Raw genomic sequence first — 23,070 nt, 5'->3', positions numbered from 1 at the left:
GGACAAATCTCTGATTACTACTGGTGACAATCGCCAATATTACTATTACAGTCATGGTGAATTACACCTTTTTATTGTTTTTTGAAAACAAGATTTCTCTGCGTAGCCCTGGCTGTCCTGGAACTCACTCTGTAGACCAGGCTGGCCTTGAACCTAGAGATCCGCCTGCCTCTGCCTCCAGAATACGTGAGTTACATTCTTTATTGAAAACATGCTAAATGTTGCTAAACAGGAAGGGAAGCAAAGATGTAAATTAATTTCCATCCAAGTCATTCCTCCTTGCCCCCAAACCCTACCCCCAGACTCTCCTAGAGGATCTGTGCTACCCAAATTTAAAAAAAAAACAAAACTTGCTCATAAAAGGAGCCTTCCTGTTCTCCCTTCCTTCTTAAATAGCTTTCCTTTAGAAGACAGAGGGCTGGGGTTTATTCTGGGTAATTGCTGCTCAATTTCAGGCCAGTAAGTTTGCCTCTTTTGGAAGGCAGCTATGCTCACCACTATACCACCAGCACCTCACCAAGCTTGCCTTATTCTACTTGAACACTGACTTATACACCTAATTAAAAAGTAAATGAACTCTGCCGGGTATAGTGGCTCACGCCTTTAATCCCAGGGAGAAGCAGGCCTGGTTTACATGGCGAGTTCTAGGTCAGCCAGGGCTACGAAGTAGGGTTACCTTTTTTTCTCCATGGATGACATTAGGAACAAGGCTTACCTGGAATGAGAGACACCTGGCTCAGAAACTCCTACAAGTGGGTGTGGAGCTATGGGAAACCGGGAGCAGAGTGTCTCTTAGCAAAGCGGTGTGAGGGCAAAGTGGCTACAGAAAGAAAGAAGATGTCAGGAAAGTTGGAAGTCTATTTAGTGATTTGTGCTTAGCCTGGTTTCGGGTTTCCTGCATGTTCACAAGCGACCCCCGGAAGACCAGTCGAATGGCATGAGGAGTGATCCTTTCCTGGCCAGGGTTGTTAACGGAAGGGCTTGGCTCTTAAGCCAATCACACCTTCGAGAGGGTGGAGTTTTCATCGGTGCTTCCATCTCTAGCCAATCTGAGGGAATGCAAAAGGGCACTCCTCCAATGGGAGCCGAGGAGCCCGCGGTAGAGATGGAGCCCCGCTACCCTGCCATCGCTCCGCCGATCGTCGCGTGAAGCATCCGTGTGTCTGCAAGATTTTGCTGTGAGCCAGGTATCCGTTCTCCTGCGGCAGCTGTAGAACCTACGGAGGCTAGAGGTACCCCGCGACAAGCAGTAAAGATGGGGTGGTGGGAAAGAGAGCGGCGGGAGGGGAGAGAGCGGCCCAGAACGCGTGTAGGGAGGGACCTGGCGCGCTTTTACCTGGGCGGCCTTTCAACTCTAGGTCCGTGGGTGGTGGAGGATCATTTGCGTAGCGAAAAAAGGGAAGGCGAGTGCTCCTGCAGCCCTCCAGACGGCACCCAGGTGAGTACCCTTGAACCCACCACCCGTGCCCACCCTCTGTGGACCTCCTATCCCAGCCTCTGGGGAAAAGATTCCGTGCAGGTCTGCTGCTCACGTGATTGTCTGTCTGTGTTCCAGTCTCGACTCCATATCTGCCTCCTCTGTCTCTGTATGTGTGTGTGTGTGTGTGTGTGTGTGTGTGTGTGTGTGTGTGTGTGTGTGTGTGTGTGTGTGTCTGTCTGTCTGTCTGTCTGTCTGTCTCTGTCTCTGTCTCTGTCTCAATCGACATACTAAGACATCCCAGACTCAGGACGTCTAATCTTGACCTAACCACTTAAAACCAGCTATGAAACTTTGAACTATCCACTTTACTCATCTGGGCCTCAGTTTCATCATCGGTCAAATGGAGGTCTGTCTCTACCTGAGCCAATGCACATGCTTGGTCCCTAGAAGTTTTTTCAATAAATAAGGATGATTGTGATTGAAAAGAATATTAATTCTCTTAGTCTGACTTTTTTTTTAATCACTCTTGTCTGTCTCTGACCCTCAATGCTTCTGTCCTCTCTTATCTTTCCCCCCTGAACCTATCTCTTTCCCATCCCTAATGTGGTTAGAGGTGCACTATTTATAGCCAGTGAGAGTGGCCCAAGGGTAGGGCACAAAACTGGAGCCTGGCCTTGGGCTGCTTCTAAGTCTCATTGGGGAAAGGGCCTTCTTTGTTCCCCAGCCTTCTCTGTTAAACAGGTAGAGACACCAAGGATGGGGAGAAAATAAGATTACAAACTACTTTTTGGTGGTGGTACATGCCTGAATTCACAGCAGGCAGGAGGATTGCCACAAGTTCAAGGCCAGCCTGAGCTACATAGTGAGTTCAAAATAAATCTGGGGTGCAGTATAAACACTGTCTGAACCCCACCCCCATCCCGCACACACACAAAACACTTTTTAATAGCCTTGTGTAATGTTGGTCACCATAGGCAGTCCAGGGATCTTCTAATTATGTCTCCATGGAGCCCTGAACATCTTTTCTGTCTTCATCCAGGAGTTCTTCTAGATCAAACCTTTGGAAACTCACTGTCAAGTACCACCAAAGCCCATCCCCATTCCTATCCTAACTTTTGAACATTATTGCCATACCTTTGTCATTCTGACACCCATTGATCCAGTATTCTATTTCTATAATGTATAGTTTAAAATACCTCCTTCACTATTTTAAAATGAAGAGCATAGAAAGTAGAATCTACATGGACAATCCCTTCAAAGCTAATATAACGCTTCACTTGTGATATCAGAAAATTTTATTTTTGTTTGTTGTTTTGAGGCAGGGTTTCTCTGTGTAACAGCCCTGGCTGTCCTGGAACTCACTCTGTAGACAAGGCTGGCCTTGAACTACAGAAATCTGCCTGCCTCTGCCTCCTGAGTGCTGGGATCAAAGGCGTGCACCACCACACTGGGCTGAAGAAAAATTTATAATAAAACAGTATGCACTTCAATACCTAAATACTTGAATATGGCTACACTAGAAGAAATAATGAAATAGTCTTACACATAAATACATGCATGTGACCCTGGCATGAGACAGCCACATGTGTATTGAGTGGTAACTCAGAAACCACAGGTAGGCTACAGTTCTGTGCTGTGGGATATTCTGTATGTCAAATGTGTTGCTCTGATTGGTTAAAATAAATAAAGTGCTGATTGGCCAGTAGCCAGGCAGGAAGCATAGGGTAGGCGGGACAAGGAAGAGGAGAAGGCGGGGAAGTGAAGGCTGAGGGGAGACACTGCCACGCCACCACCATGAGAGAAAAGACTTAAGGTGCTGGTAAGCCACGAGCCACCTGGCAAAGTATAGATTAATAGAAATGGGCTAAATATAAGAGTAAGAGCTAGACAATGGTAGGCCTGAGCTAATGGCCAAGCAGTTTAAATAATATAAATGTCTGTGTGTTTATTTTGTAAGTGGGTTGTTGGACTAATAGGGCTTGGCGGGGGCTAGAGAGAAGCTCTCCAACTACAAATGGCGCCCAACGTGGGGCACAAACCCACGACCCTGAGATTAAGAGTCTCATGCTCTACCGACTGAGCTAGCCCTGTCTACAAAGCGAGTTCCAGGACAGCCTCCAAAGCTACAGAGAAACCCTGTTTCAAAAAAACCAAAAAAAAAAAAAAAAGTCCCATATTCACTTCGTGTTTTTTTCCCAAGACAGGATCTCCCTATACAGCTCTAGCTATCCTGGAACTCACAGAGATCCATCACTACCTCCCAAGTGCTAGGATTAAAGGTGTGTACCCTATGCCCAGTGAAAGCCCCTTATCCTCTTGAAGACATTGCTTTGCCAGTTCTCCCTTCTCTTTAAAACAAGTTATCATCAACACCCAAATGTTATATCATTGCTTCCCATTTTTCTGTCTCATATTTCTGGTGCTGGGAATTGAACCGTCTCACATGCTAAGCACACACTTTACCACTAAGCTACACCCCCGTCCATTCCCATCTTTTTTTGTGACAATTTGTTGAGATATATTTTACATACCATACAGTGTACCCCTTTGAGGGGTATTCAGTGGTTGTAGTATATTCATGATGATACGCAGCCATCACCATGATCAGTTTGGAACCCTTTTATTTTTATCTCATGCTAAAAATGCTTCATAGTTATTAGTAGTCAGTTCCTAGTATTTCCCTCCCTACCCCCCAGTCCTAGGCAAGCACTAATATACTTTTGCTCTCTGTCTATAGAAGTATTTTTTTATGTGCATTGGTGTTTGGCTTACATGTATGTCTGTGTGAGGGAGTCAGATCCACTGGAACTTGCTTTGGAGTTTGACTTGTTCTTGTTTTTCTAGGACTCTGAGATGTATCATTAAATAATATATTTGACATCTCTCTGATTTATAGCACTCATGGCTGTACACTTCCCTCTTAGAACTTTTTCTATATCCTAAGGGTTCTGGTAAGTTACATTGGGGTAGGGGGAGTTGTACTTGTGCTTGTAAAGGTCAGGGACAGCAAATGGCCCAGGAACTAGGGTCACATCTAGTTGTGAGCCTCGTAATGTGGTTTCTGAGAACAAACTCAGGCCCTCTATGGGAGCAGTACCTAGGTTTTTGTTGTTGTTTGTTTGTTGTTGAGACAGGGTCTTACTATGTGTCTCTTGCTGGCTTGAAACTGACTCTTGTTGGACTCCCAGATCTGCCTGCCTCAGCCTCCTGAGTGCTGGGATTGAAGGCATATACCATCACATGCCCCATGCCCATGTAGTACCTGCTCTTAGCTGCTTCTTTCCAACTTCTAAAATAAAAAGAAATCTTTAAAATAATTGTAAGGCTTTTTAAAAACGTTTTCTTTTATGTGAATGCCTGTGTGTGTGTGTGTGTGTGTGTGTGTGTGTGTGTGTGTGTGTGTGTAGGTGTGTCTTGTTCCCAAGGAGGACAGAAAAGGGCCTTGGATCCATGGAACTGGAGTTTAAATCGGTTGTGAGCTGCTTTGTAGGTGCTGGGAACTAAACCCAGGCCCTCTGCAGGAGCAGCAAGTGTTCTTAAATGCATCTCTACAGCCACGCTCCATAAAAAGTTTTTTTTTAAAAGAAGCTGTTGTGGTTCTTTTATACTTGTTAAGCCTTGCTTTGTAGCCTAAAAGGTGTTCTAGTGTAGAGAAGGTTCCTAAGAAGAATGTGTGTTCTGCATATATTGAATAGACTATTTCTTGTTAGGTCCATTTGATTTATGGTTAATTTAGTCCTGAAGTTTGTTGGTTGATTTTTAGTTTGGATGACTTAGCTAAATATGAAAGTGAAAGGCTGTGCGGTGGTGGCACATGCCTTTAATCCCAGTACTCAGGAGGCAGAGGCAGGCGGATCTCTGAGTTCGAGGCCAGCCTGGGCTACCAAGTGAGTCCCAGGAAAGGCACAAAGCTACACAGAAAAACCCTTGTCTCAAAAAAACCAAAAAAAAAAAAAAAATGAAAGTGAGTAATGATGTCACCCACCATTATTATATCAGGACCTATCTGACCTTTATGCCCATCAGTGTGTGTTTTATGAAATTGAGAAAGAACCCCAACATTATATGTTAATATATTTACCATTATTACATCTTTGTGGTAGTTTGAATGAGAATGACCCCCATAGGCTCATGTTTAAATGCTTGGTCCCAAGTTAGTGGAAGTGTTTGGGAAGGATCACTATGTATGGCCTTGTTGGAGGCTTTGAGGTTTCAAAAGCCCACATCAGGCCTAATCTATCTCTCTGCCTGTGAATCAGGCTGTAAAGCTCTCAGCTACTGCTCCCACAATGCTGATAATGGACTGAACCTCTGAACCTGTAAGCCAGCCCCCGGTGAAATGCTTTCTTTCTAAGAGTGGCCATGATCCTGGCATCTCTTCACAGCAACAGAACACTGACTAAGACAGTCTTCTTGTTGAATTGTTCCTCTTATTAATATGCAGTGGCCTTTATGTTTCTGACTAATTGTGATTTGAAATCGACTTTATCAAAGTTAGAATAGCAATGCCGACATTTTTTCAGCTTCCATTTACTTTACAAATTAACTTTCTTGCTTTGGCTCTCAGTCTGCGAATGTCTTTGCCAATGACACCAGATACTTGGATCTTGGGGTTGGGGAGGGTGGTTTTGGTTTTCTGTTTTATTTTGTTTTTAACTCTGAGCTAATTTTCTGCTTTTAATTGGAAAACTAAGATAATTTCTATTTAAGGTTATTTTCTAATTCTTATCATTTTGTTGGTGTTTTTCTTTTTTCTTCTGGCTGCTTGCATTATTCTTTGTTCTTTTCTGTTTTCCTGGTTGTTGTTATTAGGGGCTTCCTAGTTCTGTGTTGGACATAGGATTCTTTTCTAGTTCTTTGTTCTCATGAAATTTATTCTCTACTATGCTTTCCTCGTTGGCTGCATTTCTTTCTCCTCTGTGTTTAAGATTCTTTTATCATCCTCTGCAAGTTCTGGCACAGGGGTTATGAATTGCTTTCGTTTGTGTTTGTATTGAAACAACCTCCTTTCTGTTTCAATTTGAACAGATAACTTTGATGGATTGGTAGGTACTTACTCTCACAGACTGAAATGCATACACTATTCTATACTTCCCTGGCTTTTAGAGTCGATAAGTGGTTTGATGTTATTCTAATGTATTTCCATTTGTGAGTGAGTTAAGTTTGAGTTTTCTCTTATAGCTCCTTTGTTTTGTATTTTTCACTTTTTTTTTTTTTTTTGAGAACAGGTTCTCATTGTAACCCAGGCCATCCTTGAACTCACTATGTAGCCAAGGATATCCTTGAACACCTGAACCTCTTATATCAGCCTCCCAATTATTGGGATTACAGAAGTAAGCCACAACATTCACCTCTAATTTTCTTCAGGAAGGGCTTAGTCATATTAGATACGACTTTTAAGGGCTGGGAAGTTGGCTCAATGGATACAGGCACTTGTTGCTATGCCTGATGGGCCGAGTTCGACCTCTGAGACTCACATGGTGGAAGGAGTGAACCACCCCCCCCCCCACAAGTTGTCATCTGACCTCCACGTGTGTTGTATGGCATGCACACAAGCAAACACACACTAAGTATAACATTTTCAAAAACTAAAGATGTTTTTAAAATATACCACTGGATTTGGCTAGCCGGTGATACGTTGTAATTTGTGCATTTGTTCACACAGACTGTATGTATAGTTTCCTCATGATGGCTTTATCACATTTTAGTTTCAGAGGCATTTTTTTTCCTTTAGGATGACTTGCCAACTGTTTCCTCTTCCTTTAGTTTTGCAAAAGATTTGTGTAAAATTGTGTGATAGTTAATATCAATTGTCAACTTGACAGGACCTAGAATCCCCTAGGAGACAAGCCTGTGCGCATGCCTGGGAGAGCTCATCTAGATTGGGTTAACTGAGGTAGGAGGGCCCACCCTGGATATGGGCAGTGCCATGCCCTGCACTGGGATCTAGGACTGAATGAAAAGAGAACTTAACGCAAGCATTCACTACTCTCTACTTCCTAACTGTGGCTCTAATAGAAACAACTGCCTCATGCTTCTGTCACTGCCGTGCCTTTCCCCACCATGATGAACTGTACCCTTGACCTGCGAGCCAAAGTAGACATTTCCTTCCCTAAGTTCCTCTGCTCAGGCATCTTGTTGTAGCAAGGAGGACAGTAACTAACACAGACTGCTGTTTGTTGTTTTTCTATGTGTCTTTCGTTCTTCTGTTCTTAATTTCTCTTTTGTGTTAAATATAGTCTGTCTACTATCACCTTTTAATTCCTTTGTAAAGATGTTTTTAGTTAAGTTTTCAGTGATTGCTCTAGGCGTTACAATTAAAATTGCAACTTGAAACAATCTACTTTAGGTGTGTATAAGAACTTTGGTGCTGAGGGAGAAAGATGGCAGGGCTAAGAAGAGCCTCCACTGCATACATAGCAAGATGCTGTCAAAGGAGGGAGGGAGGGAAAGAGGGGCTTTCTGCTCTGTAACTTGATCTCTCCTGTGTCTGTTGTAGTATTGTCATAAGAACTGTCAATAGGGGACTGGAGAGATGGCTCAGTGGTTAAGAGCACCGACTGCTCTTGCAGAGGACCTGGATTCAGTTCCCAGTACCCACATGGCAGCTCACAACTATCTGTAATTCTAGTTCCAGGGGACTTGACACCCATGGCAAAACACCAATATATATAAAAATAAAAAAAGAACTGTCAATAGTTCTAATAGTACTCCTTTATGCAATTATTTTTAAACAGATTTTTAAAAAATCACAAACAAAATACTTTGCTTCATAAAATCTGTGTAGTTATCTTCAAGTTAATATTTAACCCTTTAATTCCAACATGAATTAGTGTTTCGTGTAAATCTGGTAGCAATGAGGTTTTTGTTTTATCTTAATTTTTTTCGTTTTCATAGGACAGTAATGCTAGCTATAGAATTCTAAGTTGATGGTATTTTTCTTTTTTCATTTTGAAGTTGTCAGCATACCATCTTCTGGCCTCATGGTTTTTGAGAGGCAATTGTTATTAAGTCTTTTTTTTTTTTTTTTAGGATTTATTTATTTAGTATACAGGAGAGGGCGCCAGATCTCATTACAGATGGTTGTCAGCCACCATGTGGGTGCTGGGAATTGAACTCAGGACCCCTGGAAGAACAGCAGCCAGTGCTCTTAACCGCTGAGCCATCTCTCCAGCCCCCATTTTCATTTTTTATTTTGTTAAAAAAAATCACTTAGTCAAGACTTATTGCAAGACCTAAAAAACTTTCAGACTAATCAAACTGATAAAAAAAAAAGATAGTGATATGCTTTTTTAAAAATTTTACTCTTCTCTCATATAATACATCCTGATCACAGTTTCCCCTCCCTCCACTCATACCAGCCCCACTCCCAACCTCCCGGCTTCCAGATCCACTCCTCCTGGATATGCTTCATATATAGTAGGTACTTGTATGAAAATTTTAAAAAGACAAAGTAAAATTGCTATAATTAATATAATGGATTAAACAATATAAACAACACACTTAATAGAGTATAAAGTGGCAGCAAACTATCAAAGAACTACACACTAAATGAAAATAATTGGCAACAAGCTACTCACACAAAACAAACACAGATCCGTTTGTGTGCTTTCCAGCTTAGCTTTTAACTGATCTTTGAGGCTTTTTTCAAGTATGAGGTTTCTAATATTAATAATATTTTCAGGACCAGGGATGCAGGTTCTGTCCCAAGCACTGCAAAAAGGTCCATATAGGAGACTGGAGATATGGCTCAGAGGTTAAGAGCACTGACTGCTCTTCCAGAGGTCCTGAGTTCAATTCCCAGCACCCACATGGTGGCTCACAACCACCTGTAATGAGATCTGGTGCCCTCTTCTGGTGTGCAGACACACATACAAACAGAACACTGTATACATAATAAATAAATAAATCTTTAGGGGGAAAAAAGGTCCACATATAGATCTTTGAAATTCCCTTCTACCTGAAAAATAAGAAAATAAGGCTTAGTGGGTAAAGACAATTGCCCCAGGTGACTTGAGTCTGTTTGATTCCTAGAACCTACATAAAGATGGAAGGAGAAAAGGACTCAACAGAGCTGTCCTCTGACCTCCACATGTGCGCGCACACACACACACACACAGAGAGAGAGAGAGAGAGAGAGAGAGAGAGAGAGAGAGAGAGAGAGAGAGAGAATGAATGAATTTAAAATTACCTTCTACATACTTCAGCTTCTCCCTCCCACTGCCCCTCTAACAACACATCTGTTGCTGGAGTGAACAGTGATGTGGGGTGCTAACTAGTAGGGAAACAAAGCAAACCCTTAAATTTCTAAAATGTCAAGTTTCAGCCAATAGAAGTGAGAGTATTTAAGTGATCAGACGTTACAGTTTGTAGTGGGAAAATGCAAACTGAAGGGTTTTTGTTTGTTTGTTTGTTTGTTTTTTGGAGCTGAGGCCAACTACCACTGAGCTAAATCCCCAACCCCAAACTGAAGATTTTTTAACTAAAACTTCATACCTTCTTCTCAAGCAACAAGTATTCTCAAGACTAGCACTAAGTTAGAGTTAATTCACTCTGCATATACAGCTACAACCGCTTAGATTTGCTCTGAAACATACAACCTCATTAAATAGTATCTTCGGTTTCACAGTTCATTTGTTATTAAATAGTTTCCTTAAGGGGAGAAACAAATCTGCCACATTTCAGGATTCTCTGTGAGTACTGGGAACTGCACCAAGGTCTTCCCCAAGAGCATTAAGCACTTAAGACCCCCAGCCATCTCTCCAGCCCCAGGGCTGATTATTTTTTCTTGATCTTTTGTCTGGCAATAGTTTTCAAAATCTAATTAACTTAAATAATACAACTACCCCTGCTGATTCAGTTTCCATCTTTTCACTTTTAGTCTGTATGTGTCTTAAAGATTGAGTATCTTGGGCTGGAGAGATGGCTCAGTGGTTAAGAGCACCAACTGCTCTTCCAGAGGTCCTGAGTTCAATTCCCAGCAACCACATGGTGGCTCACAACCATCTATAATGAGATCTGGTGCCCTCTTCTGGCCTGCAGGCATACATACTGTATATATAATAATAAATAAATACATCTTTAAAAATAGATTGAGTATCTTTATTAGCAGCACGTATTTGGGTATAGTCTGTTTTAATCCATTTAACCTTTGAATTGGAGACTTTAATTGACTTAAATTCAAGTTAATTATAAGAGGCTATTTTTTTGTAGCTCCAGTTTCTTTAATTTTAGAATGTATTCTTCTCTCTATATTACATCCTCACTGCAGTTGCCCCTCCTTAGTCCCCTCTTCACATCCCCCCATCCACTCCTCCCCCTCTGTTTCTCTTCAGAAAAGGGCGAGCCTTCCAGGGATATCAGCCAGCCATGGTATATCAAGTTACAGTGAGACTGGGCATCTCTCCTATTATTAAAGCTGGACAAGGCAACCTAATAGGAGGAAAGGTTCCCAAAAGCAGGCAACAGAGTCAGAGACAGCCCCTGCTCCCACTGTTAGGTGTCCCACAAGAAGACCAAGCTACACAGCTATAGCATATATGTAGATGGCCTAGGTCAGTCCCATGCAGGCTCCCTGACTGTCGGTTTACTCTCTGTGAGCCCCTATGAGTCCAGGTTAGTTGATTCGGTGGGTTTTCTCTTTCTCTTTTTTCTTTTCTTTCTTTTCTTTCTTTTTTTTTTTTTTTTTAGATTTATTATGTGTGCAGTGTTCCTCCTGCATGTGTCCCTGCAGGCCAGAAGAGGGCACCAGATCTCATTACAAGTGGTTGTGAGCCACCATGTGGTTGCTGGGAATTGAACTCAAAACCTTTGGAAGAACAGCCAGTGCTCTTAAGCTCTGAGCCACCTCACCAGTCCTGATTCTGTGGGTTCTCTGTACTTGACCCCATCAGAAGCTGTTATGAGCGGATAGCAACTTTGATTGGATCACGTAACTATACTTTTATTTCATTCTCACTACATCTCAAGTTTTTGATGTCACAGCTACATTTTTTGTATTGCATGCTTGTTAAATTGTTGCACTTTTTTTTAAGTATTTTGTCGCTTACTATTCATGGTAAAGGTATAAGCTTGAAGAACTCCCTTTAGCATCTCTTAAGAGACGGTTAAGGATGCCTAACTTCCTCAGCTTTTGTTTGTCTGGTGAAGTGTCTCTTCATCTGTGAAGAACAGCTTTGCCAAGTACAAGCTTCTTAACTGGGAAGGTTTGGTTTGGTTTCCTTCAGCAGACTGACTAGACCCTCTCATTCTTTCCTGACCTCTAAGATCCCTGCTGAGGAATCTGATGCCAACCTTATTGCAACTCTGTATGTTGCTTGCTTCTTTTTTGCCACTTTTGGGACTCTTTGTTCTTGGTTTTTTATGATTAACTCTGTCTTTCTGAAGTCCTCTTTGCATTGAATCTGATTGAATCTCTTGGACTTTCCCGTAGTTGGATCTTTTGTAAAAGTCAAAGCATTTTCTCTTCTTCTTTCAGTTCTTTGTCCCTTTCTCTCTCTTCTCTGTCATGTATTTATGCTTTTTTCGTGTCCCATAAGCTTCTTCATTTCCATTCTTTTATTCTACTCTGACTATATATTCTCAAATAGAGTGCTTTTGAGTCCACAGATGATTTCCTCTTTCGGATTCTTTTGATGCTCTCTATTACATTTTCCACTTCAATGATTGCATTGCAATTTTTGTTTGATTTTTTTTAAAAAATAATTTCAGTGTCCTTGTTAATTTTTCCTTTTGGCCACTTAGTGTTGTCTTGCTAACATTGAATTGTTTTCCTCTGTATTTTCATTGGCTCTCAGTGAACTTTTTAATGATTATATTGAACCCTTTTCGGCCAGTCCTAAATCTCTTCTTTACAATTAGTTACTCGTGCTTTCCTTGGCCCCTTTAGCACGGTTTCTCTGATTGTTATTGATCCCTGCGGCTGTGCCTTTGTGTCTGTACATCTGAAGAAGTAGGACCTTATTTTCATCGTTCTATAGTGGCTTTTTCTGTGGCAGCCCATCACTGATCAGTATGTTCTTTTTTTTTAATTTTTATTTATTATGTATACAGAAGAGGGCGCCAGATATCATTACAGATGGTTGTGAGCCCCATGTGGTTGCTGGGAATTGAACTCAGGACCTCTGGAAGAGCAGTCGGTGCTTTTAACCTCTAAGCCATCACTCCAGCCCGGTCAGTATGTTCTATAGACAAAGTTAGTATGGCAAAGTTTGTTCCTGATACCTGGGTTGCCAGTAGGTGGGCCTCATGCCTGGCTATGTGTTATTAGGCCTAGAACTCTGGCTACAACAGCGTTGATCTATTGATTGAGTCTTAAGCAATAGGCCTAGAGCTTATGTCCATGGGTATCTTCAGGCAGTAGCTTGAGGTCTAGGTCCACAGAGTCCACTAGATACTGGGTGAGCCTTGAGCTTGAGTCTGCAGAAGCTAGCCAGGATTTGAGATGGTGTCTGATATGTTGACTTGTGCCTAAATCCTAAGTCAGTGAGATCTAGCCTAGCACTAGGACAGTCTTACAATCTGAACCATGGGGCTGGAGATCTAGACTCTGGATCTATAAGATAAGACTACAGCTTACATCTACGGAGATTGGCCAGCTACCACTGCATACTGGGCTAAGCATGGATCCTGTCTATGCTGGAGAAGACTTAGAATCTGAATTCCATGGAGCCTGAAACCATGGAGGCTAGCTTAGATTCTGGGTAGGCCTGGTACTGGGGCAAGTATGGGGCATGGATCTATGGGGTTTGGCCCAGCATTGAGGTCTGCTGGGATATACCTGGATCCTCATTCTGCTAGAATAGCCTAGACTGTGGGTGTTATAGAATATAGAGATATAGGGGGCTAGCCCATCACTAGGCAGGCCTAAAACGTGTGTCTGTGGTACCAACTTGGTAACTATAGCCAAGAGTGCTGCCCTTAGGTTGAGGCAGGCATAAGACTACAAAGGCTGGCCTATTGCTAGAGTGGGCCTGAAGTATGGGACCCAGGCTCACTGGGACACAATTGGCTATGAAGTAAGCTTATAGCCTAAGCATGCGAGGTCTGACCTGGTACTTAAACAGGTTTGATACTTAGCCCATTCTGGAGCCTGTGACCACTTGAGTTCTCCTGGTGGGTTGGTTCTGAACCCATCAGGAACCAGTAGCCTGAAGCCTTGGGGACTGTGGTGCCAAGATGGGCCTTGAGGCTATCATCAGGTACTGACCTAGAGTTTGGGACTGCATTAGATGCCCAGAATGGGACTTTACTAGGATCAGCTCAAGTTGGGTGTCAAAAACAAGGGTAGTGACTGGGTTTGGGGGATGAGTGATAGAGCACCGCCCTTACTGCATGTGTCTTCAATGTGCCATCTTACTTCTCTGCTGCACCAGGTACTGTAACCTGCCACCTGCTTTCCTTAGCTTGAATAATAGCATTTTCATGTAACGGGGGCAAATGCTGGAAAGTCCCATTCTGCCATCTGGCTGACATCTGGATTCTCTAGATTTTGTTCTGATTTATTTTGTTTTGGTTTATGTTACTGCTGTTATATAGGACTATTTTTGGTTGTTGCTATGTATTTATTGAATTCTGGGGACTAATTCTATGGATTTTGTGTTCTCTGTACTATATTATGTGACTCCTGAGTTTTCTTTTAACCTTTTTAAAATTTTTTTATTATATTTGTGTTTTAATTTTACACAACAGCCATGGGTTCCCCTGTCCTCCCCCTCCCACCCCCCACCCCCACCTTCCCCCCCATCCCCTCCCCTCCACTCCCATCTCCTCCAGGACCAAAACACCCCTGGGGATTCATTTAAACCTGGTGGATTCAGTACAGGCAGGTCCAGTCCCCTCCTTCTAGGCTGAGCAAAGTGTCCCTGTGTAAGCCCAAGGTTCCAAACAGCCAGCTCATGCACTAAGGACAGGGTCTGGGTCCCACAGCCTGGATGCCTCCCAAACAGTTCAAGCTATTCAATTGTCTCACTTATCCAGAGGGCCTGATCGAGCTGGGGGCTCCACAGCCTTTGATTCATAATTCATGTGCTTCCATTCGTTTGGCTATTTGTCCCTGTGCCTCTCCAATCTTGGTCTCAACAATTCACACTCTTACAGTCCCTCCTCTTTCTTGACAATTGGACTCCTGGAGCTCCACCTGGGGCCTGGCTGAGGATCTCTGCATCCACTTCCATCAGTTATTGGATGAGAGTTCCAGCACGACCGTTAGGGTGTTTGGCCATCTGATCACCAGACTAGGTCAGATCAGGCTTTCTCTCGACCATTGCCAGCAGTCTACAGAGGATATATCATTGTGGATTTCTGGGGACCTCTCCAGCATTCTGCCTATTCCTGTTCTCATGTGGTCATCATTTATCATGGTCTGTTATTCCTTGTTCTCCCTTTCTGTTCTTGATCCAGCTGGGATTTCCTGCTCCCCTAAGCTTGCCCTTCATTACTCCCACTGTTGTCCGAGTTGTTCATGTAGATCTCATCCATTTCTCTGTCACTGGGCAATCCCTGTGTCTTTCCTAGGGTCCTGTTTTCTAGGTAGCCTCCCTGGAGTTGTGTAGCAGTCTAGTCATCTTTGTTTTACATCTAGTATCCTCCTATGAGTGAGTACATACCATGTTTGTCCTTCTGAGTCTGGGTTACCTCACTCAAGATGATATTTTCTAGATCCATCCATTTGCCTGCAAACCTCATGATGTCATTGTTTTTCTCTGAGGAGTAGTACTCCATTGTGTATATGTACCATATTTTCTTTATCCATTCTTCAGTTGAAGGGCATCTAGGTTGTTTCCAGGTTCTGGCTATTACAAACAATGCTGATATGAACATAGCTGAGCAAATACCCTTGTGGTATGATTGAGCATTCCTTGGGTATATGCCCAAGAGTGCTACAGCTGGGTCTTGGGGGAGATGGATTCCCAGTTTTCTAAGGAAGCGCCATATTGATTTCCAAAGTGGCTGTATAAGCTTGCATTCCCACCAGCAGTGAAGGAGAGTTCCCCTTGCTCCACATCCTCTCCAGCATAAGCTGTCTTATGTGTTTTTGATCTTAGCCACTCTGACAGGTGTAAGGTGGTATCTCAGAGTCGTTTTGATTTGCATTTCCCGTATAATTAGGGATGTTGAGCAATTCCTTAAATGTCTTTCAGCCATTTGAACTTCCTCTGCTGAGAATTCTCTGTTTAGTTCTACAGCCTATTTCTTAATTGGACTGTTGGACATTTTGATGTCTAATTTCTTGAGTTCTTTATATATTCTGGATATCAGCCCTCTGATGTGGGGTTGGTGAAGACATTTTCCCATTCTGTAGGCTGTCGCTTTGTCTTGTTTACTCTACAAAAGCTTCTCAGTTTCAACAGGTCCCATTGATATTGTTTCTCTCAGTGTCTGTACTACTGGTATTATATTTAGAAGTGATCTCTGGTGCCAATGTGTTCTAGACTACTTCCTACTTTCTCTTCTATCAGGTTCAGAGTAACTGGATTTATGTTGAGGTCTTTGATCCAATTGGACTTAAGTTTTGTGCATGGTGACAGATATGGATCTATTTGCAGCCTTCTACACATTGACATCCAGTTATGCCAGCATCATTTGTTGAAGATGCTTTCTTTTTTCCATTGTACATTTTTGGCTTCTTTGTCAAAAATTATATGTTCATAGGTGTGCGTGTTAATGTCAGGGTCTTCAATTCGATTCCATTGGTCCACATGTCGGTTTTTATGGCAGTACCAAGCTGTTTTTATTATGGTAGCTCTATAGTAGAGCTTGAGGTCAGGGATTGTGATGCCTCCAGAGGTTGTTTTATTGTACAGGATTCTTTTGGCTATCCTGGGTTTTTTTGTTTTTCCATATGAAGTTGAGTATTATTCTTTCCAGATCTGTGAAGAATTGTGTTGGTAATTTGATGGGAATTGCGTTGAATCTGTAGATTACTTTTGGTAAGATCGCCATTTTTACTATGTTAATCCTGCCTATCCATGAGCATGGGAGATCTTTCCATTTTCTGACATCTTCTTCAATTTCTTTTTTCAGGGACTTAAAGTTCTTGTCATATAGGTCCTTCACGTGCTTAGTTAGAGTAACCCCAAGGTATTTTATATCATTTATGGCTATTGTAAAGGGTGATTTATCTCTGATTTCCTTCTTAGCCTGTTTGTCTATTGTATATAGGAGGGCTACTGATTGTTTTGAGTTGATCTTATATCCTGCTATGTTGCTGAAGGTTTTTATTGGCTGTATCAGTTCCTTGGTTGTATTTTTGGGGACACTCATGTATACTATCATGTCATCTGCAAATAGGGAGAGCATGACTTCTTCCTTTCCAATTTGTATCCCCTTAATCTCTTTATGTTGTCTTATAGCTCTGGCTAGAACTTCAAGTACTATATTGATAAGTATGGGGAGAGGGGACCGCCTTGCCTTTTTCCTGATTTTAGTGGTATTGCTTTGAGTTTCTCTCCATTTAATTTGATGTTGGCTGTTGGCTTGCTATAGATTGCCTTTATTATGTTTAGGTATGTTCCCTGTATTCCTGATCACTCCAAGACCTTTATCATGAAGGGGTGTTGGATTTTGTCAAATGCCTTTTCTGCATCTAGTGAGATGATCATGTGGGTTTTTTTTTTCTTTGAGTTTGTTTATATGGTGTATTACATTGACGGACTTTCATATGTTGAACCACCCTTGCATCCCTGGGATGAAGCCTACTTGATCATGGTGGATAATTGTTTTGATGTGTTCTTGGAGTCTGTTCGCCAGAATTTTATTGAGTATTTTTGCATCAATGTTCATGAGGGTGATCAGTCTGTAGTTCTCTTTCTTTGTTGCATCTTTGTTTGGTTTAGGAATCAGGGTAATTGTAGCCTCATAGAAGGAGTTTGGTAATATACCTTCTGCTTCTATTGTGTGGAACAATTTAAAGAGTATTGGTATTAAGTCTTCTTTGAAGATCTGGTAGAATTCTGCAGTGAAACCATCTGGTCCAGGGCTTTTTTTGGTTGGGAGACTTTTAATGTCTGATTCTATTTCCTTAGGGGTTATTGGACTATGTAAATGGTTTATCTGGTCTTGATTTAACTTAGGTATGTGGTACCTATCCAGAAAATTATCCATTTCTTTTAGATTTTCCAGTTTTGTGGAGTAGAGGTTTTTGAAGTATGACCTGATGATTCTCTGGATTTCCTCATTGTCTGTTGTTATGTCCCCCTTTTCATTTCTGATTTTGTTAATTTGGAAGCTCTCTCTCCGTCTTTTGGTTTGTTTGGATAAGGGCTTGTCTATCTTGTTGATCGTCTGAAAGAACCAACTCTAATTTCCTGGTGTCTGTTCCTCCTGGGAGACTTTGCTTCTTCCTGTTCAAGGGCTTTCGGGTGTGCTGTCAAGTCACTAGCATGAGATTTCTCCAGCTTCTTTATGTGGGCATTTAGTGCTATGAATTTCCCTCTTAGCACTGCTTTCATAGTATCCCATAAGTTTGGGTATGTGGTGTATTCATTTTCATTGATCTCTAGGAAGTCTTTAATTTCTTTTTATTTCTTCCTTATCCCATTGGTGATTCAGTTGAGCATTATTCAGTTTCCATGAGATTGTAGGATTTCTGTAGTTTTTTCTGTTGTTGAAATCTAACTTTAAACCATGGTGGTCTGATAGAACACATGAATTTATTCCATTTGTTTTGTATCTGTTGAAATTTGCTTTGTGGCCAAGTATGTGGTCGATTTTAGAGAAGGTTCGTTCCATGGGGTGCTGAGAAGAAGGTATATTCTTTTTTGTTCAGGTGGAATGTTCTGTAGGTATTGATTAAGTCCATTTGAGCCATAACATCAGTTAAGTCCATTATTTCTCTGTTAAGTTTCACTTTGGCAGATCTGTCCAGAGTGGGGTGTTGAAGTCTCCCACTATTAATGTGTGGGGTTTTATATGTGATTTAAGCTTTTGTAATGTTTCTTTTACATATGTGGGTACTCTTGTGTTTGGGGCATAAAGGTTCAGAATTGAAACTTCATCTTGGTGGATCTTTCCTGCGATGAGTATGTAATGTCCTTCATCATCTCTTTTGATTGATTTTAGTTTGAAGCCTATTTTGCTGGATATTAGCATGGCTACACCAGCTTGCTTCTTAAGACCATTTGATTGGAAAGTCTTTTCCCAGCCTTTTAGTCTTAGGAGGTGCCTATCTTTGAATTTGAGGTGTGTTTCTTGTATGCAGCAGAAAGATGGGTCCTGTTTTCGTATCCATTCTGTTAGTCTGTGTCTTTTTATAGGCGAATTAAGTCCATTGATATTAAGGGATATTAATGACCAGTGATTGTTTGTTCCTGTCGTTATTTTTATTTTTTGGTGGTAGTGTGTGTGTACTTCTCTTCTTTGGTGTTTACTGCTATGGTGTTATCTATTGCCTGTCTTTTCATGGGTGTATCTGCCTTCCTCAGGTTGGAATTTTCCTTCCAGTGCTTTCTGTAGGGCTGGGTTTGTGGATAAGTATTGTTTAAATCTGGTTTTGTCTTGGAAGGTCTTGTTCACTCCATCTATGATGATTGAAAGTTTTGCTGGGTATATTAGTCTAGGCTGGCATCCATGGTCTCTTAGTGTCTGCATTATATCTGTCCAGGTCCTTCTGGCTTTCAAAGTCTCCATTGAGAAATCGGGTGTTATTCTGATGGGTTTGCCTTTATAAGTCACTTGGCCTTTTTCCTTTGCTGCCCTTAATATTCTTTCTTTATTCTGTACGTTTAGTTGTTTAATTATTATGTGGCGAGGGGACTTTTTTGGGGGGTCTAGTCTGTTTGGTCTAGTCTATAGGCTTCTTGTATCTTCATAAGCATTTCCTTCTTTAAGTTGGGAAAGTTTTCTTCTATGATCTTGTTAAATATATTTTCTGTGCCTTTGAGTTGGTATTCTTCTCCTTCCTCTATCCCTATTATTCGTAGGTTTTGTCTTTTCATGGTGTCCCAAATTTCTTGGACATTTTGGGTCATGACTTTGTTGGTTTTAGTGTTTTCTTTGACTGATGAATCTATTTCTTCTACCGTATCTTCAACACCAGAGATCCTCTCTTCCATCTCTTGCATTGTGTTGGTTATACTTGCATCTGAAGTTCCTGTTCATTTACTCAGATTTCCTATTTCCAGCATTTCTTCTGCTAGTGTCTTCTTCATTTTTTCTATTTCCCTCTTCAGGTCTCGAATTGTCTCCCTGGCTTTTTCATGATTTTCATTCAGGGATTTATTGTTTTCTTCTGCTTTAACTGTCCTTTCCTCTAGTTTTTTACAGCGTTCTTCCCATTTTTTGTTTGTCTGTTCCTCTATTTTTGATTTCTTCTATATAAGGCTCTAGCATCTTCATGATGTTACTTATAAGGTTGTTTTCTTCTTCTTCTTCCATTCCGTGATGTTCAGGTCTAGCTGTTGGAGAAGGGCTAGGTTCTGGTGATGCTGTATTGTTCTTTATTTTGTTGTATGTACTTCTTTCTGCCTTGACGCCTGCCCATCTCCTTGTGGATTCGTTCTTGGTCTTATCAGTGCACTTGGTCCAGACAGAGCTGACAGATTTAGGGAGCCTCTCTCTGGTCCATATGGAAGCTCTGGGCCAGATGAGAGTGCTGGCTGGATAGGAGCTGGGGGGCTGGACTCTGAGTCTCAGGAAGTCCCTGGGGTCTCCTTATCTTGTCCAGATGGGAGCTCCTCTTGTCCAGATGGGAGTTCCGGGACAGGATGGAACCTCTGGTCCAGATGGGAGTTCCAGGGCGGATGGTAGCTGGGGCTTTCTGGTCCAGATGGGAGTTCGGGGCAGGATAGAATGCTGGAGGCTGGTTTCTAAGTCTCCGGAAGTGGCTGGGGTCTCCGGCAGGTGGGTGTGGGGGCAAGGCGTTGAGGTTGTAGTGTCCACCAGAGGGTCTCTCTGGTCCAGATGGGAGTTCTGGGGCGGATGGGAGCTGGGGGCTGGTCTCTGAGTCTCAGGAAGTGGCTGGGATCTCGGGCAAATGGGTGTGGGGGCAGGGTGTGGAGACTGCAGGGTCTGCCTGCAGTCTTGGAAAGGGGGAGCCTTCCCAAAGGGCCCGATGAATGGCCGGAAACTGGGGCCAAGTTGGTCAGGTCCTCCCGGGATGGCTGGTGCCCAGGGGTGGGACCCAGAGGTGGTTGCCTCTCTGACTACAACCCCAGGCACTCACCTCTGGTCCAGATGGGAGTTCCAGGCTCTTTTAACATTTTTTAAGTTCTTGTTCTTATTTTTAAGCCTGGATTCCTAAGGATCAGGCCTAGGTGAATACGTTTTGTAATCAGCCAATAATTGCTGAGAAAATCTTAAATATTTACCTATATGTTTTTCACTTTTTATTGTGAAGATCCGTGTATGAAAACATACCTACAGATTTCAGATGGTTTATAAGACCACCTAAGTTTTCATTTTCTATTTGCACAGGGCCTTCACAGTTAGTCAGAAGTGAGTGACTTTAGTCTTTCCCTGTTTTTCCTGTGCATACACATGGCCTTGAGTATATCTACAGCCCATCAAATCCTTAGTAATATGTCAGAGCTTTTCAAAGTTCTGGTTGTTGAAACATTACACTATTAAGATAAGAATTTATACTGTATCAAGCTGATAATAGAAAAATTAATTAATTAATCTAAAAAAGAAAAAAGAAAAGAAAATTTTGAACTATTTAAAAAAAAAAAAAAAAACAGGGCTGGGGATTTAGCTCAGTGGTAGAGCGCTTGCCTAGCAAGCGCAAGGCCCTGGGTTGGCTCCTCAGCTCTGAAAAAAAAAACGAAGTTCTGGTTGTATCAGTCTCCAAAGCTTCCTTTTTGTGTCAGGTCTAGTGGCCTTTAATCCCAGAACTCTAGAGGCAGAGGCAGTAAGATCTCTGAGTTTGAAGCCAGCCTGGTCTACCCATTTTCTCCCTTTAAATTCCCAAGGTGGTAATATACATTGTCTGGAACTTCATCCACCTTTGGGCTAACACACCAGAGACAGGTAGCAAGTTCACAGAGGGACTAGCCACAATTACAGTGCTACAAACCGTACTGTTTCCTCGGGATTCAGTAGTCTCTTGGATGGTTTTGACTTCATTGTGTTACTATGGCTAATTGCCACAGTTTTGAAATGATTTGGTTGGTTTGCTCATGTTTTTAGTGTTCTGGAGGGAAAAAGTGAATTCATCAAAGTCCTTTCTCAGCCATTCTATGGATTTCTTAATTCTGTTTTTAAGAAATGGTTTTTGAGGTGTGGTTTTATTTGTGTGTGCAGGTGGGTGTGGGTATAAGTGTGAGTGTATGGGTAGGTGCTGGTGATGGAATTCAGGGCCTTATACATGATAGATAAATGATCAGCCCTAGCACTCAGGTGTTTTTAAGAATTATTTTTATTATATTTTAAATTATATGTCTCTCTCTCTCTCTCTCTCTCTCTCTCTCTGTGTGTGTGTGTGTGTGTGTGTGTGTGTGTGTGTGTGTGTGTGTGTGTGTGTGTACAGGAGGACTGGTACCTGTGGAGCCCAAAAAAGGTATCATATTCCCTGGAGCTGGAGTTACAGGCAATTGTGAGCCACCCAACATAGGTGCTGGGAATCAAAGTCAGATTTTCTATAAGAGGAGTGTGCACTGTTAACAACTAAGTCATCTCTCCAGGCTATATAGCCCTCTGCTTTTTGAAACATAATCTTGAAATATAGCCATGGTGGCCACAAGCTGCTGATTTCCTATCTCAGCTCGCTGGGTAATAGGGACTACAGGCTTGTACCATGTCTGTCTCAAAAAAAGTGCATTTCCTATACCATGTCCCTATGCAACTATTATTTAATTCTTTAATTATCTTGATGGCAAAACTTTTGAAGCATTTTCATCCTTAATTTCTCTTTTCTTCTTCCATTCTTTTTGTTAATATAGAGTATATAGATATGGGACTAAAGAGATGGCTCAGTAGTTAAAGCCTTTGCTGATCTTGCAGAGTGGAGTTCAGTTCCAAGCACCTTCATCGGGCAGCTCTAGGCTATGTCTTAGTCAGGGTTTCTATTGCTGGGATAAAACACTATAACCAAAAGCAAGTTGGGGAGGAAAGGATTTTTTACATCTTAGAATTCTTGTGTTTTACTCCATCACTGAAGGAAGTCAGGGCAAGAACCTAGAGGCAGGAGCTGATGCAGAGGCCATGGAGGAGTGCTGCTTACTGGCTTGTACTTCATAGCTTGCTCAGCTGATTGTTTGTTTGTTTTTGGGTTTTGTTGTTGTTTAATATTTCAAGACAGGGTTTCTCTGTGGAGTCTTGGCTGTCCTGGAACTCACTCTGTAGACCAGACTGGCCTCGAACTCAGAGATCCTCCTGCCTCTGCTTCACCAGTCTCTCCCACATCAATCATTAATAGAGAAAATTCCCCCATAGGCCACTCTGGGGGGAGCATTTTCTCAACTGAGGTTCTCTCTTCCCAAATGACTCTAGCTTGTGTCAAGTTGACGGAGTCACTAACCAGGACAGAGTCTAGTGCCCTTTTCTGGCCTCTATGAACACCTGTACACACATGGCATACACTCACAGACGTGCACACATACACATAAGTAAAACTAAAGATAAATATTTGTTTATTTATGTATATGTATGTGTTTCTGGATGTGCGTTTGTGCTTCTGAGTAGTGCTTGTGGAGACCAGAAGACGGCATCGGATC

General features: G+C 42.0%; 1 long non-coding RNA gene across 2 annotated transcripts; it reads left to right on the top strand.

The window, feature by feature from the left end:
• Nucleotides 1-1,053: 1,053 nt before the first annotated feature.
• On the top strand, nucleotides 1,054-23,068 carry LOC118573595. 2 transcript variants are annotated; one of them, XR_004943666.1, is made up of 3 exons: nucleotides 1,054-1,232; nucleotides 1,359-1,438; nucleotides 23,039-23,068. It is a non-coding gene; the product is annotated as an uncharacterized LOC118573595 (long non-coding RNA). The 2 variants fall into 2 exon arrangements; XR_004943667.1 differs by lacking the exon at nucleotides 23,039-23,068 and adding an exon at nucleotides 21,885-21,914.
• Nucleotides 23,069-23,070: the final 2 nt, after the last annotated feature.

This window comes from Onychomys torridus, chromosome X (genome assembly GCF_903995425.1).
Source record: "Onychomys torridus chromosome X, mOncTor1.1, whole genome shotgun sequence".
Classification (NCBI taxonomy): domain Eukaryota; kingdom Metazoa; phylum Chordata; class Mammalia; order Rodentia; family Cricetidae; genus Onychomys; species Onychomys torridus.
This window is presented reverse-complemented; position numbering and strand designations above follow the sequence as displayed.